This window comes from Lepidochelys kempii, chromosome 2 (assembly GCF_965140265.1).
Source record: "Lepidochelys kempii isolate rLepKem1 chromosome 2, rLepKem1.hap2, whole genome shotgun sequence".
NCBI lineage: Eukaryota > Metazoa > Chordata > Testudines > Cheloniidae > Lepidochelys > Lepidochelys kempii.
Window position 1 is genome coordinate 270039546 of NC_133257.1, and position 15736 is coordinate 270055281.

Here is a 15736-nt window from a genome sequence, read left to right on the forward strand (position 1 = left end):
AAATGATACATGCAAACAGATCACATAATCAGAACCAGCCAACCATCACCTTGTCTGAGACACCTCATTTGACCCCCTTTATACAAGATTTGGTGCCACTACAGGACTTTGGTCGCAACAATGATCTATACGGTCCCAGTTCATGTCAATAACATCACAACCCATTCCTGTGCTTCACCACCGTCCTAATGAAATACTTTTTCCTAATATCCAACTTAGATCTCCCCCAGTGCAACTTGAGACCATTACTCCTCGTTCTGTCATCTGCTACCACTGAGAACAGTCTAGATCCATCCTCTTTGGAACCCCCTTTCAGATAGTTGAAAGCAGCTATCAAATCCCCCCTCATTCTTCTCTTCCGCAGACTAAACAATCCCAGCTCCCTCAGCCTCTCCTCATAACTCATGTGTTCCAGTCCACTAATCATTTTTGTTGCCCTCTGCTGGACGTTTTCCAATTTTTCCACATCCTTCTTGGGGTGTGGGGCCCAAAACTGGATACAGTACTCCAGATGAGGCCTCACCAGGGTTGAATAGAGGGGAACGATCACGTCCCTCGATCTGCTGGCAATACCCCTACTTATACATCCCAAAATGCCGTTAGCCTTCTTGGCAACAAGGGCACACTGCTGACTCATATCCAGCTTCTCGTCCACTGTAACCCCTGGGTCCTTTTCTGCAGAACTGCTGCTGAGCCATTCGGTCCCTAGTCTGTAGCGATGCATGGGATTCTTCCGTCCTAAGTGCAGGACTCTGCACTTATCCTTATTGAACCTCACCAGATTTCTTTTGGCCCAATCCTCTAATTTGTCTCGGTCCCTCTGTGTCCTATTCCTACCCTCCAGCATATCTACCACTCCTCCCAGTTTAGTGTCATCTGCAAACTTGTTGAGGGTGCAATCCACACCATCCTCCAGATCATTTATGAAGATATTGAACAAAACCGGCCCCAGGACCGACCTTTGGGGTACTCTGCTTGATACTGGCTGCCAACATGACATGGAGCCATTGATCACTACACATTGAGCCCTACGATCTAGCCAGCTTTCTATCCACCTTATAGGCCATTCCTCCAGCCCATACTTCTTTAACTTGCTGACAAGAATACTGTGGGAGACCGTATCAAAAGCTTTGCTAAAGTCAAGGAACAACATGTCCACCGCTTTCCCCTCATCCACAGAGCCAGTTATCTCGTCATAGAAGGCAATTAGATTAGTCAGGCATGACTTGCCCTTGGTGAATCCATGCTGACTGTTCCTGATCACTTTCCTCTCCTCTAAGTGCTTCAGAATTGATTCCCTGAGGACCTGCTCCATGATTTTTCCAGGGACTGAGGTGAGGCTGACTGGCCTGTAGTTCCCAGGATCCTCCTCCTTCCCTTTTTTAAAGATGGGCACTAGTTGGTAAAAGCAGGGGTTTTACCCCTGCTGCTGTTATGGTCTGTCATGGCTGGTTGCCCCATGTTTCACTCTGCCTCTTTGCAACTGGGAAGATGTAGAGGGGGCTTATTTTGGGGGGAGGGACACCATCCCCCATCCCATTAACTCTTCCACCAACTGTAAGTTCCTGTGGGTGTGGGTCACCCTTATGAAGATGTAGCTCTTCTTCCACCCTGTGTGGTCTGCGCATCCACACTCATGGCTCATCCACCTTCACCGTCATGGGGGCACTTGGCCTTTGTCCACTGGCTCTGTTGTTGCCCTTCACTCATTAACTTGAGCAGGTTTTGCTGACCAGGTCAATCAGGCTAGAGGCTCATGTGGGCAGGGAGTACCACTTCATGAAGTAGAGCAGCTCACAGCTGCCCTACACACACTCAAGCTTGGGCTTACTTGTAGCCTGATCTATAGATTATGTATTAATTATATTGATTACTTAAGAATCCACAGTTATCACTGTGATGTTGCATTCCATATGCTTTATGAAAATATACTTATGAATATGACATATCTGGAATATGCTTTATGCTAAATACCCCTTATAAGGTATCGTTAGAAATCTTATAATCTACTGAATGTGTTCATCCTATTTGTATGCACGTATTATTTCTATGTCTGAAGTTAGAAATATGAGGTATGAACTTGTATCACTTATATAATTATGCAAAGCAAGAGTCATTAAGGATACTTCAGAAACTTGATGACTCTTAAGCAAGAAACCAAAAGCTGTAAATGGCTTTGTTTACCTGCAAGCCTTCCTGTGTAGGTGTGGGCCAGCCCAGGGAAAATGGAGACTGGAGTCTTACAAAAAGAAAAGGAGTGCTTGTGGCACCTTAGAGACTAACCAATTTATTTGAGCATGAGCTTTTGTGAGCTACAGCTCACTTCATCACGAAAGCTCATGCTCAAATAAATTGGTTAGTCTCTAAGGTGCCACAAGTCCTCCTTTTCTTTTGGCGAATACAGACTAACACGGCTGTTACTCTGGAGTCTTACAGAGACATGTGACCATGTCACCTGATACTGGAATCCATCTTAAACCTTGTACTTTTCCATCAGAGGCTGGGGAGGGGGTCAAACTGGGACAAAGGACTCCCGCCTTTGGCCAAATCTATATAAAGGGGTGGAGAAGGACAAAAGACACCCCAAGGGCAGAACAGGGGGTCTGAACCCCTAAGAACAAGCAATGGACTCAAAGGATTGTGTACAATGCTATTGTGTATAATCATGTTGAGTGAGCTCTTTTCTGAAAGCCTGTGATGTTCTCTACTTACTGATCACTGTGCGAGATGGATCCAGGCTGTGCTTAGGGATTTATGTATCGTGTATGTAGAGTCTGGAGCTGGTTCCTAAAGCTTCATCTCCCGCTCCCAGTAGGGTGGTGGCCAGCCAGGAAGGGAGGAGCTGCCTCCCCAGCCAGACAAAACTAACCCCCAGCACCTCGCATTGTACAACCCAGGAGAGACAAATGATGGGTCTCTAGTGTGCAAACAATGTGGAGTGTGTCCCAAAGTGAACTGAGAACTGGGGGGCTGGCTTCAGGCCTTTGGGGTGAGGAACCAGAGTGGAAAAGTCCCCAGGTCTGGTAGTGAAGAACTCGGGGTAGGCGGATTTGGGGATGCTTAGGACTGGAAGGGCTGGTGGGGTCACCCTGCAGGGATAACGAGGCTGCTGGAAGCCAGGGTGAGACCTTTCTGCCTGTGGGCTAGATGCTGGTGCCAGGGCTCCGAGCCAGAGCCACACAGGATTAAGGGACCCACGGTCACAGGGCAGGTGGTGACAGACCCCCTGACTGCTCTGGGGTGATCCCCAGAATGTCACACCACGATATCAGAATGCTTCACATCCAGGCTCGCGCTGTGTCTTGTCACTATTCCCTGTATAACATCAATACAGATTAACCCTCTCTTTGCCACCCTCTCAGCTGCAGCCCGTGGCCAGATTCATCCCCACACTGGCACTGTGGCTGGTGCAGGGGGGTGGCTCGTATGCTCAGGGGTGCCTTAACTTGTGCCCTGCCTCAGTGCTTCCTCTGGGCCATTGCAGAGATGTAAGAATGCCCCTGCCATGTCTCCTCCAGCCCCTGGCGCACCCCAGAACACCCCGTTACTCCTCTGTGCTGGGGTCTTGGAGAGGGGGCCTAGGGGCTCTCTGAGGTGGGGGTATTATCCAAGGGGCTGTATCAATATCTTCTACTGTATCAAAATCTCCAGCTTCCCTGCTTTAACTTCATTCCCCTCCTGTCTATCACAAATGCTGCTGCTAAAGTCACTCCCTCTCCAAGCGCATTCTGTCCTCCTCACTTCCCCTCACTGACTTCTGGCCTGTTACCACGTTCAATCCATATTCTGTGGGCTTGAGCCCCATTGCCCTGCACCTTGTCACCTACGCCAGCGCAAAATGGATGTAAAACGTTGCCCAGCAGGAACGAAAGTGCTTCACACCCCAAAGTACACTGGTGTAATTCACTTCACAAGGGGCCGGGTGACAGGAAATCAGAGTCACTGAGCAGAGTCCAGCCTGTTACCTGCGTCATCTCCCTGTATCCTGCTTCCTTGGTTTCATCTCTCGCTCGCTCTCTGTGGCTCAGTCTTACTGCGTTCTCTTTTTATTATATAAGTCCCCAGGACGTGCAGGTGTCTGTTACCGAATCACCAACTGACCCTATGGCTGTAACCTTCCTCCTTCCGTGCCCTTCCTTTCAAGTCCTTCCTTCAAATGGAGCCAAGTTTCAAACTCACACACAACACGGTACCTTGGGGCTGCTAATTCAGCTTGGAGACCCAACGTGTATTCATCCTTCAGGGGCTGCTGGTCCCTGCGGCCTGTACGCCGTCCACCGGAGCTGTGCGGCTTTCACAGAAAAGTCAAACTTTCACATGGTTTCGGATTAAACTGTTTCCGTTTCACTTTCTATTTGGGGTCACACCCAGGAGCTGTAGGAGGAGTTACTTGGTCAGTGAATTCCATTGACGGGAAAACACCTTGGAGCTGGTTTACCAGGGTTGTTTTCTCAGATTAGTTCTCAGCAAACGAGAACCCAGGAGACAACCTGGCAAGCGCAGCTCTGTTCATGGTTACTCAGGGGGCGACTTGCATGGGGGGGCAGAGGAGGCTGAATGCTCCGAGGTCAGACCCAGGAAGGTGGAAGCTGTGTGAGCTGTGTGTCCTGAAGACAGGCTGCTCACAGGAAGGCGACTTCCACAGAGTCCTGCCTGGCTTCATGGGGAGCAGTTCCAGAGCATCACCCAGGGACTCCGTGACAGATGGACCTTGGGTCTGACCCAGCAGGGCCGTTCCTATGAATAACATTTCAGTTGTTGCCCTTTTTCTTTCTCTTCCACTATGAGCTTATATTAGTTTGGTTAATGTCCAGGTACTGAACAGACGATTCCAGTGAATTCGGAAATTGAAAGTACTTGCATTGCCCTTGTACTTTTCCTTACAAATACACAAGTAGGATTTCCACAGGACACTTGTCCTTCTAAGGGCACCTGGCACTTACACCTCAGTCCTGCGGACACAGCAGAGAATACAACGGACTCAGTTCAAGATCATTTCAACTGGCACGGACCAGGGATGAGGCTGCATTTGGAGCCCAGGAAGTGATGGTAGGCGTATAGTGGGTTCTTGATTAAAGTTACTGTAATTCACAAAGAAACAGCCCTTCACCATTTGATGTTTCTCCCCTCGAGCTCCCATTCCGTCTCCAGCATGTGTAATCCCTGCTCACTTGGGGGAAATCATCACTGGGACCCAGACTAGGTCAATCTATCATTGAAGCAGGTGTTACTTAAGGAGCACATAAGCCTTGTATGAGTCCTTTGTGAAGGTGGGAATTTTACCCTGCGTTGAATTAGATACAACTTATCTTTATTTAAGGGAGAAAATATTCAGCATGAAATCTAAAGAGTCTATTAAGTCTCAGACTTGAACATAGCTGGTCTGCAAGCAGAACCTTTCCTGGGTGCTTCTGGCACATACAGAATGTAACCATTGATCCAGTAAAGACATTAGCATCCAGGCCCAAAGGATGCAACGGGATATAGATAATACAGTGCCCCGGGTTCTGGTTACTGACATTAGAATAGACCATAGCTGTAAAAGTAATGTATAGAGTACCAGAAAACCCTGCCCACACAACCTGGCTGGGTGTGACATCATAACAGCTCAGACATTGCACCTTAACTCTGCACTATGAAAACAAACACCCACATGGACTGTGTTATGTCCACTTCTGGATCCACCAGTGTGTTTCTGTCTAACGCAATCCCCTGGGGGCAGGGCCTGTGCAGTTATCTCTGTTTTCTGTAGCAGCCGGCTCTTAACAAATAGCACTAATTACAGCTTAGCACAAACAATGAACAGCTCCCAAGTGCATTCATCCACCTCTTCATACCCTACGGGTGCCTTTGAGGTCAATTCCTCAAGTGTCACAGAGCCACAGAATTCAGAGGAACAGCCGTGTTAGTCTGTATTCGCAAAAAGAAAAGGAGTACTTGTGGCACCTTAGAGACTAACCAATTTATTTGAGCATGAGCTTTCGTGAGCTACAGCTCACTTCATCAGATGTTTACCGTGGAAACTGCAGCAGACTTTATATACACACAGAAATCATGAAACAATACCTCCTCCCACCCCACTGTCCTGCTGGTAATAGCTTATCTAAAGTGATCAACAGGTGGGCCATTTCCAGCACAAATCCAGGTTTTCTCACCCTCCACCCCCCCACACAAATTCACTCTCCTGCTGGTGCTAGCCCATCCAAAGTGACAACTCTTTACATAATCAAGTCGGGCTATTTCCTGCATAGATCAAGGTTTTCTCACATCCCCCCCACCCCCATACACACACAAACTCACTCTCCTGCTGGTAATAGCTCATCTAAACTGACCATTCTCCAGGTTTAAATCCAAGTTAAACCAGAACATCTGGGGGGGGGGGTAGGAAAAAGCAAGAGGAAACAGGCTACCTTGCATAATGACTTAGCCACAGAAGTAAGGGGACAACGGAGAGGAAGAGACCTGTCAGGCCCCATCTAGTCCACATCCCAAGGGGCCACTCAGGATCGAGCGCAGTTTGTATGTCTCACCCATCCCCGTGGTAGCTGAGCACCTGCCCTGAACAGTAAATGCAAACACTGCTTTTCCCCAGCCCAGCCAGTAGCAACAAACAGAAACTTCTTGTTTTACAAATATAGAAAACATGAGGGTGCGGCTGCGATTGAGGGGCCTCGTCTTGGCCCTCAGAAGCTGGGGCTGGAGCTCCTGGGAGATGAGCTCTCGCCCCACAGCCTGCCGGAGGCCTGCTGGGGAAGGAGACTGTCAAGGTTCCTTCCCCACTTTGAACTCTAGGGTACAGATGTGGGGACCTGCATGAAAGACCCACTAAGCTTATTCTTACCAGCTTAGGTTAAAAACTTTCCCAAGGTACAAACTTTGCCTTGTCCTTGAACCGTATGCTGTCACCACCAAGCGTTTTAAACAAAGAACGGGGAAAGAGACCACTTGGAGACGCCTTCCCGCAAAATATCACCCCAAGCTCTACACCCCCTTTCCTGGGGAAGGCTTGATAAGAATCCTCACCAATTTGTACAGGTGAACACAGACCCAAAGCCTTGGATCTTAAGAACAATAAAAAATTAATTAGGTTCTTAAAAGAAGAATTTTAATTAAAGAAAAAGTAAAAGAATCCCCTCTGTAAAATCAGGATGGTAAATACCTTACAGGGTAATCAGATTTAAAACATAGAGAATCTCTCTAGGCAAAACCTTAAGTTACAAAAAGACACAAAAACAGGAATATACATTCCCTCCAGCACAGCTTATTTTAGCAGCCATTAAACAAAAGGAAATCTAACGCATTTTTAGCTAGCTTACTTACTAACTTAAGGATTTATGAGGCTGAATTCCTGATCTATTCCCGGCAAAAGCATCAGACAGACAGACGAACACTTTGTTCCCCCCCTCCATATTTGAAAGTATCTTGTCTCCTCATTCGTCATTTTGGTCAGGTACCAGAGAGGTTATCTTAGCTTCTTAACCCTTTTCAGGTGAAAGGGTTTTGCCTCTGACCAGGAAGGATTTTATAGCACTGTATACAGAAAGGTGGTCACCCTTCCCTTTATATTTATGACAAGCCCCCCAAATTACAGATAGGGTGAAACACTGGCTGTGATTTCTTCCTGGAGCTCTAGAAGAAAACAAAGTTAATAAGACACATGCACCTCTAAATAGACTACCAACTTTATAAAGACTAACAATATTTTCCACATCTCAAGGACGATTGTAACCAGTTGATTTTGGGAAACTTTCACGGGAGAGTGCATCAGCCCCTTTGTTAGAAGCTCCTGAGATGTGTTGTATGTCGAAATCAAAATCTTGGAGAGCTAAACTCCACCGAATAAGTTTTTTGTTATTTTCCCGTGGTGGTATGAAGCCACTGTAGCGCAGCATGGTGGGTTTGCAGGTGGAAACGCCGTCCCCAAACGTATGGGCGTAGCTTTTCCAGAGTGTAGACAATGGCGTAACATTCCTTTTCACTGATTGACCAGTGGCTTCCCCTCTCAGACAGCTTCTTGCTGAGAAACACGACAGGATGGAACTTTTGATTCGGTCCTTCCTGCATTAAGACTGCTCCCTCACCATGCTCAGAAGCATCTGTGATTACTAGGAACGGTTTGTCAAAGTCTGGGGCCCTTAGCACAGGGTCAGACACGAGTGTCGCTTTAAGCTGGTTAAAGGCTTTCTGACACTCTTCAATCCACTGAACAGCATTTGGCTGTTTCTTTTTGGTTAGGTCTGTCAGTGGGGCGGCGATTTGGCTGTATTCTGGTACAAATCACCTGTAATATCCGGCCAAACCTAAGAAGGATTGGACCTGGTTTTTTTTACTTTGGGACAGGCCACTTTTGGATAGCATCCACTTTGGCCTGTAGGGGATTCATAGTTCCTTGACCCACCTGGTGTCCAAGGTAAGTTACTTTGTTTAGGCCTATTTGACACTTCTTAGCCTTAACAGTTAGTTCTGCCTCCCTTATGAGCTTGAAGACTTTTTGTAGATGTTTTAGGTGTTCTGCCCAGGAATCTGAAAATATGGCCACATCGTCAAGGTAGGCGACTGCATATTCTCCTAATCCCGCTAGAGACCATCTACAAGTCTTTGGAAGGTGGCGGGTGCATTCCGCAGCCTGAAAGGGAATACATTAAATTAATACAGCCCGAGATGTGTGGTGAAGGCTGACCTTTCCTTGGCAGATTCATCTAGCGGTACCTGCCAGTACCCCTTGGTTAAGTCCAAGGTAGAGATGAACTGGGCCCATCCCATTTTCTCCAATAGTTCATCTGTGCTTGGCATTGGATAGTTGTCTGGGCGAGTTACCGCATTTAGCTTACGGTAGTCCACGCAAAAACGTATCTCCCCATCTGGTTTGGGAACTAGAACCACGGGAGATGCCCATGCACTGCGGGAGGGGCGGATTACACCCATCTGTAGCATATCCTGGATCTCCCGTTCTATAGCAGTTTTAGCTTGAGGAGACACCCGGTAAGGTTGGACTTTAATTGGGTGAGCATTACCTGTGTCAATGGAGTGGTATGCCTGTTCAGTCAGTCTTGGGGTGGCTGAGAACGTCGGCGCGTAGCTAGGGCACAGCTCCTGGATCTGCTGTCGCTGCATACGCCCAAGGGTCATGGAGAGGTTCACCTCCTCCACACCACCAGCACTTTTCCCTTCGTAGTAGACACCTTCAGGCCACTCAGCGTCGTCTCCTCCCTGGGCTGTAAACTGACAAACCTTTAATTCCCTGGAATAAAAGGGCTGTAGAGAATTAATATGGTAAACCTTCGGCTTTTGGTTGGAAGTGGGGAATGCTATGAGATAATTAACAGCTCCCAAGCGCTCCTGGACCGTGAATGGCCCTTCCCACGACGCTTCCATTTTATGGGCCTGGAGCACCTTTAAGACCATGACCTGGTCCCCTACTTTGAAGGAACGCTCTCTGGCATGTTTATCGTACCAGGCTTTTTGCTCTTTTTGAGCATCTTTTAGGTTTTCTTTAGCAAGGGCTAAAGAGGTTCGGAGGGTGGTTTGTAGGTTGGTTACAAAGTCCAGAATGTTAGTTCCTGGAGAAGTGTAAACCCCTCCCATTGCTGCTTCACCAACTGTAGTGGCCCCTTAACCTCACGGCCATATACAAGTTCAAATGGGGAAAACCCTAAACTGGGGTGTGGTACAGGTCTGTAGGCAAAGAGCAACTGCTGCAACACTAGGTCCCAGTCACTGGAGTGCTCATTTACGAATTTACGTATCATGGCCCCCAAAGTTTTATTAAACTTCTCCACCAGGCCATTTGTTTGATGGTGGTAAGGGGTGGCAACCAAGTGATTTACCCCTGAGCTTCCTAAAGGCTTTTCATAGTTCCTGCCAGGAAACTAGTTCCTGCATCTGTAAGGATGTTGGAGGGTCAACCTACCCTGGCAAAAATGTCTGCTAGTGCCTGGCACACACTTTTAGCCCTGGTGTTGCTTAGAGCTACTGATTCCGGCCATCGGGTGGCAAAATCCATGAAAGTCAGTATGTACTGCTTTCCTCTGGGTGTCTTTTTCGGAAAAGGACCCAGAATATCCACAGCTACTCGCTGAAATGGAACCTCAATGATGGGGAGTGGCTGGAGAGGGTCTTTGACCTGACCCAAACCCTTGGATCTTACGAACAATAAAAAAAAATTAGGTTCTTAAAAAAAAATTAATTATAAAAAAGGTAAAAGAATCACCTCTGTAAAATTAGGATGGTAAATACCTTACAGGGTAATCAGATTTAAACATAAAAAATCCCTCTAGGCAAAACCTTAAGTTGGCCAGTGCAGTGTTTGGAGAATCCACTCCGTGGCTACGCTTTCGAGTACAGCGTATCGCAGCCAGGCCACGCTAGTCACTCCTGGTTCTGGTTTTGACTAGCGAGGGCAGGTAGCTACAAAGGGCGAAGCTGCAGGCTGTGGTGGTGAGTGCAGGGTTACATCAGTGGCCTGTGGAAACGTGTTTTAAGACTATCTACAGCATCTGCGTGATTCAATCTAGAAGCTCCCAATCCGTTAGCATACAAGAGCCACCCAGCCCCAGTTCAGGGCCTGGCCGTCCCAGCAGTCAGCTGACAGGTTGGCCCAGGGCCAGGGGTTTCGATGTTGAAATGCGCTCAGAGCAATCCTGATTTCCTTGATCTGGTCCTGCTCTGATAAATGACTTACTGTGTCGGCCGCTGCGATTAACAAAATCCCTTTACAAACCCCAGCTAATACCAGTTGCAGCAATCGGCCTGTCAGCCCCAGCATCCTCCCATTCTACACAAGCCACTTCCTGCCCCTATCGAACTCGACGGCCCAGAATCAGGCTGGCCCAGCAGGAAGTCTCACTTCATCTGCACCGTCAATGGTGCGGCACCATTTCTGGCGGCCTGCGACCGTCTAGCCAAACGCCAGGGACTGCTCCCTTCTCTGCGTGTTGTGATTTCTCTCCACAAGCCCTTCTGGGCGCAGACCTAGCCTTGCCCTGCCCAGTGCTGGATCCGCTTATGGCACTGTGGAAATCACGGGGGAGAGTATATTGGCGTGTGCAGGGCTGGCGGATTCTTCCTAGGAGATGCCCCCCGGAGCCCCAGGCAGCCAGAGCAGGGAGTTCGACTGGTAGGTGGAAGACAGACCCTGTTAGCGTTTGTGGCTGGGGTAACGTCTCTCCTACGGCTTCCAACTCCCAGGAACTGGTCAGCCAGGTAAAGATGGCTGGGCCCTTGGCCTGGCATTGCACTCCGGGGGCTGGAGGCCTGAAATGCAGCTGCATTGGGGATGTCCCTTGAAATGAAACGCTCCAGGAAGGCCCCCCGGTGACGCTTTGAGGAAGCTCTCGCCAGCTCTCTCCCCCAACACGCTGCAGCAGGAATCGAAGTGGTTTGCAGAGTGGAAGGGCTGGAGAGCTGCTGAGCCACGATCCTGCCATCCCTGCACGCTGGGGGACCCTGGGCCTGCCCCCACGAGCGCGGCGGGGTAGGGAGGCGATGGCAGTGAATTGCAGCCGCCGGTGGAGGATGCTGGGCCCGGGCAGGTCCTGGAACCGTTGCACCTGAAGAAGGCTGTGCGGCTCGAAAGCTGGTCTCTCGCCACTAAAAGCTGTTCCCTCCCCACCCCCGTCTCTGATGCACTGAGACCAGCACTGCACACACCTGAGTACAACAGCCCAGGGCTGCGCTGCCTGGCGGGAGGCCTCTGAGAGGAACGTGCCAAACGTCAGGAATTTGGGGGGTGGTTTTTTTATTTGTGTTACGGTAGCAGGTACAGACCCCAGCTGAAGGCAGGGCCCCCTGGGGCTAGGTGCTGCATAACTACACAGTCAGTGACAGCCCCTGCTCCAAAGGGCTTAGGGTCTAAATAGACAAAGGATGGAGGGGAAACTGAGGCACAGAGTGGGGGGAGGAGGGGTGACTCAGTAGGCCAGTGGCAGAACCCCGACTAGACCTGGGGTCTCCTGATTCCCCCTCCACTGCCTTCCCTACTGGTTCACGCTGCAGAATGCTGGGTGGCTTGAGGCTCGGGGCCAGAACCCTGGCTAAAGATGCAGGGTCATTCGCACGGATTCGTGCCGGCGGGTGACTCGTGTTAGCTCCAACCAGCCTATGCAGGGAGAGGGACCATGCTGCAGGGCAGCCCTATCCACAGCCAGGCTCAGGCCAGGGCCCCTGCTGGGCGACTCTGCTGAGCTCCTGGCCGAGCCAAGCTCCAGGGAGGAGGGAGTTTGGACATTCGATCCAGGTTGCCGCGGGGGGGGGGGGGGGTAGGATACGAACTCAGCCCCTTTGCAAGGCCGTATTCACTGCCCCAGCCACCCGCACTCATTCCCCGCTCACACTGGCTGGGGGACAGGCCGGTGGGGTATCCCCTCCCTGCAAGCTATTGCCCCCACCACGCATGCTCTGCTTCCTCCTCCCCCTCTGCTGCCTGCCAGCCAGCCACCCCTGCTGCGTGGGGCTCCCGGCCGGCCGAGAGACCGGGGTCAGAGCTGGGGTCCTGCGGGCGCCTGCGTCCCCAGACCAGGAACACACTACACCAACGTCACAAGTCAGAGGAGATGCTATCAAAGGTGCACGTAAGGAGGAACTTGCTGGGTCCTGTAAGGCAATAAGGTCGTTTCCCACATGCTGAGGGGAAATAAGGGAAAAGAAACAGTCAGGACTGACAGGTTTCCGAGTAGCAGCTGTGTTAGTCTGTATCCGCAAAAAGGAAAAGGAGGACTTGGGGCACCTTAGAGACTAACCAATTGATTTGAGCATGAGCTTTCGTGAGCTACAGCTCACTTCATCGGATGCATTCAGTGGAACATACAGTGGGGAGATTTTATGTACACAGAGAACATGAAACAATGGCTGTGACCACACAGACTGTAACGAGAGTGATCAGGTAAGGTGAGCTATTACCAGCGGGAGAGAAAAAAAACCTTTTGTAGTGATAATCAAGGTGGGCCATTTCCAGCAGTTGACAAGAACGTGTGAGGAACAGTGTGTGTGGGGGGGAATAAACATGGGGAAATAGTTTTACTTTGTGTAATGACCCATCCACTCCCAGTCTTTATTCAAGCCTAAGTTAATTGTATCCAGTTTGCAAATTAATTCCAATTCAGCAGTCTCTCCCTGGAGTCTGTTTTTGAAGTTTTTTTATTGAAGAAGAATTGCCACTTTTAGGTCTGTAATCGAGTGACCAGAGAGACCTAAAAGTGGCAATTCTTCAACAAAAAAACTTCAAAAACAGACTCCAGGGAGAGACTGCTGAATTGGAATTAATTTGCAAACTGGATACAATTAACTTAGGCTTGAATAAAGACTGGGAGTGGATGGGTCATTACACAAAGTAAAACTATTTCCCCATGTTTATTCCCCCCCACACACACTGTTCCTCACACGTTCTTGTCAACTGCTGGAAATGGCCCACCTTGATTATCACTACAAAAGGTTTTTTTTCTCTCCTGCTGGTAATAGCTCACCTCACCTGATCACTCTCGTTACAGTCTGTGTGGTCACAGCCATTGTTTCATGTTCTCTGTGTACATAAAATCTCCCCACTGTATGTTCCACTGAATGCATCCGATGAAGTGAGCTGTAGCTCACGAAAGCTCATGCTCAAATAAATTGGTTAGTCTCTAAGATGCCACAAATCCTCCTGTTCTTTAGACAGGACTGAAATACCCTCAGGGCCTCACCTCCCACAGCTGTGCCTGGGTCCCAGGCCTGCCCACCCGCACACTGAATACCACCTTACGCTTCAAGTGACCCACTGGGACTGACCGGGGAGTAAGGTCCTACCCACAGTGACCAAGGGCTCCGGCTGCCCCACTGAGGGGCGCTAGATCAGTACCTAGGTTGAAATTAATGATGACTACTTCCGGAGAGACTGCCTCACTTCTTCCCTTTTGTGCTGCTTTGAAAAGACAAGATATGCAAAACGCTTGGGCAGGGAGGACAACCCTGTAAAAACAGCTGCTATGGGATCACTCCTATAAGTACAATATTCATATTCCAGTTGATTTATTTTATAATGATATGGTAAAAATGAGAAAGCCAGCAACATTTCAGTAACAGTGTGGCTGTGACTCTTGTATTTTTATGTCTGATTTTGTGAGCAAGTCGTTTTTAAGTGAGGTGGAACTTGGGGGTGCACAAGACAAACCAGACTCCTGAAGGGGTGCAGTAGTCTGGAACGGTTGGAGCCACTGGTCTAAAGCAATGGCTCTCAACCTAATTACCACTGTGGGCCGCACGTGCAGCTCTCTCTGTGTTATGTGGGCCACAGCCACACGACATACGCACGACCTGTATGGCCCTGAGGATGTCACATGGGCCGCAGCTGTGTGCTGATTGGGCCACAAGCGGCCCGCGGCTTGAGAACCACTGGTCTAAAGCAAGCCTAAGTAACATACAACCTAGCACCACGGCCAACGAATCACTGCAGCAGCGGCAATCCCGTGTTTCTGAAAAATCATTAACAGGAGAGATCTTAAGACTGGATGTGAGAATGAGCCATCCCAGAGCAGGGAGGTCGGGATTTTCAAAACAGCTCGGAAACGGGGTCCTGGGCACTTCGGAAAAATTGTCCCCTTGATTAGGTGCCGAGTGCTTTTGGAAACCTGACCCCAGCGACGAGTGGTGAGCATGTGAAAAATCCAGCCCTAAGGAAGGGCAAACACAACAGGTACTTCCTTCCCAGCCGGGAGAGAGAAAGACGGAGCCAACGGCTACTAGCTGGAAAAAGGGCATTTATGGCTCAGGGGAGTTTGAACTGCCAGCTCCAGAAAGGCATGCTGGGAACAAAGCTTCTATAAAAGGGCTACCGGGTGCTAGGGGAAGTTAACAGGAGCCGAGGCAGGAGACTTGCTTTGGTGGTGAAAGAATGCAAATGAAGCACTAATTGCCCAAAGAGGAACGAGTGAGCCGACAATTCCTGCCTTGTCAATGTTGCCTCTGTACCTAGTAACACAACAGAACGAGCGCTGGGGGGCGGGGGGATTCCACTCCAGCAATGGAAACATGAGCAACGAGCAGCACCGTGGTCCCAGGACAAACAGCGCCAAACCAGAGAGGTGGCTTGTTTCATTTCTAACCTTTTATTAGTTTCTAGATTAGGAAAAAGAATGAAAATATAAATACACATGGACCTTGCTCTACAGCAATCTAAGGGCGTCTCTGGAGAAATTCTTACACATCCGGTCCCCAGGGAAGAGCAGGCCCCAGGCCACAGCAATAATAATACTTAGTCTTCCGGCCACGTGCTCTACAGTCTCTTCTAAGCACTGTTCAAACAGCCGGTGATTAGCTACCCTCACAACACCCCTGTGAGGTAGGTGCGGTAAGTATTATTATCCCCATTTTACAGATGGAGGAACTGAGACTGAGAGCTTAAGTCCAGAGCCAGGATTAGACCTCAGGAGCCCTGGATTCCAGGAGTTCCCAAAGGCTAGGCAGCAGTTCTCAAACTATGGGGTGGGCCGCCCAAGGGAGGCACAAGCTGTGAGCTTTTTTTTTGTTTTTTTTAATAAGAGCTGGGGCTGACAGCCCCAGGTGGCTGGGGCTTGTGCAGAAGGGCCGTGCATGCCCGGGAAGTGTGGAGCCACCCAGGCTCGGGCTCTCCCCAATCCCTCCCCAGGAAGCAGCCTGGACTTGGGCTCTCCTTCTCCCCCACCCCCATCCCTCACCTGGAGGTGGTGGGCCTCCGTCTGTCAGCCCCAGGGGGGCGGCAGCAGAAGAAAGGGTGGCACTGGGACGC

At 49.6% G+C, this 15736-nt stretch overlaps 1 protein-coding gene across 5 annotated transcripts in view; it reads right to left on the reverse strand.

Moving 5' to 3' along the window:
• The window catches only part of LOC140905753 (uncharacterized), a 162776-nt gene extending 158314 nt beyond the window's left edge, over window positions 1–4462 (reverse strand). For 3 of the 5 annotated variants that reach the window (XM_073329165.1, XM_073329164.1, XM_073329163.1), the window contains exon 1: window positions 3966–4462. The gene's annotated coding sequence lies outside the window, so the exon portion shown is untranslated. The remainder of the gene's footprint in view (window positions 1–3965) is intronic. The other 2 variants (XM_073329167.1, XM_073329168.1) reach the window with 1 other exon arrangement.
• Between the last annotated feature and the right edge of the window lie 11274 nt (window positions 4463–15736).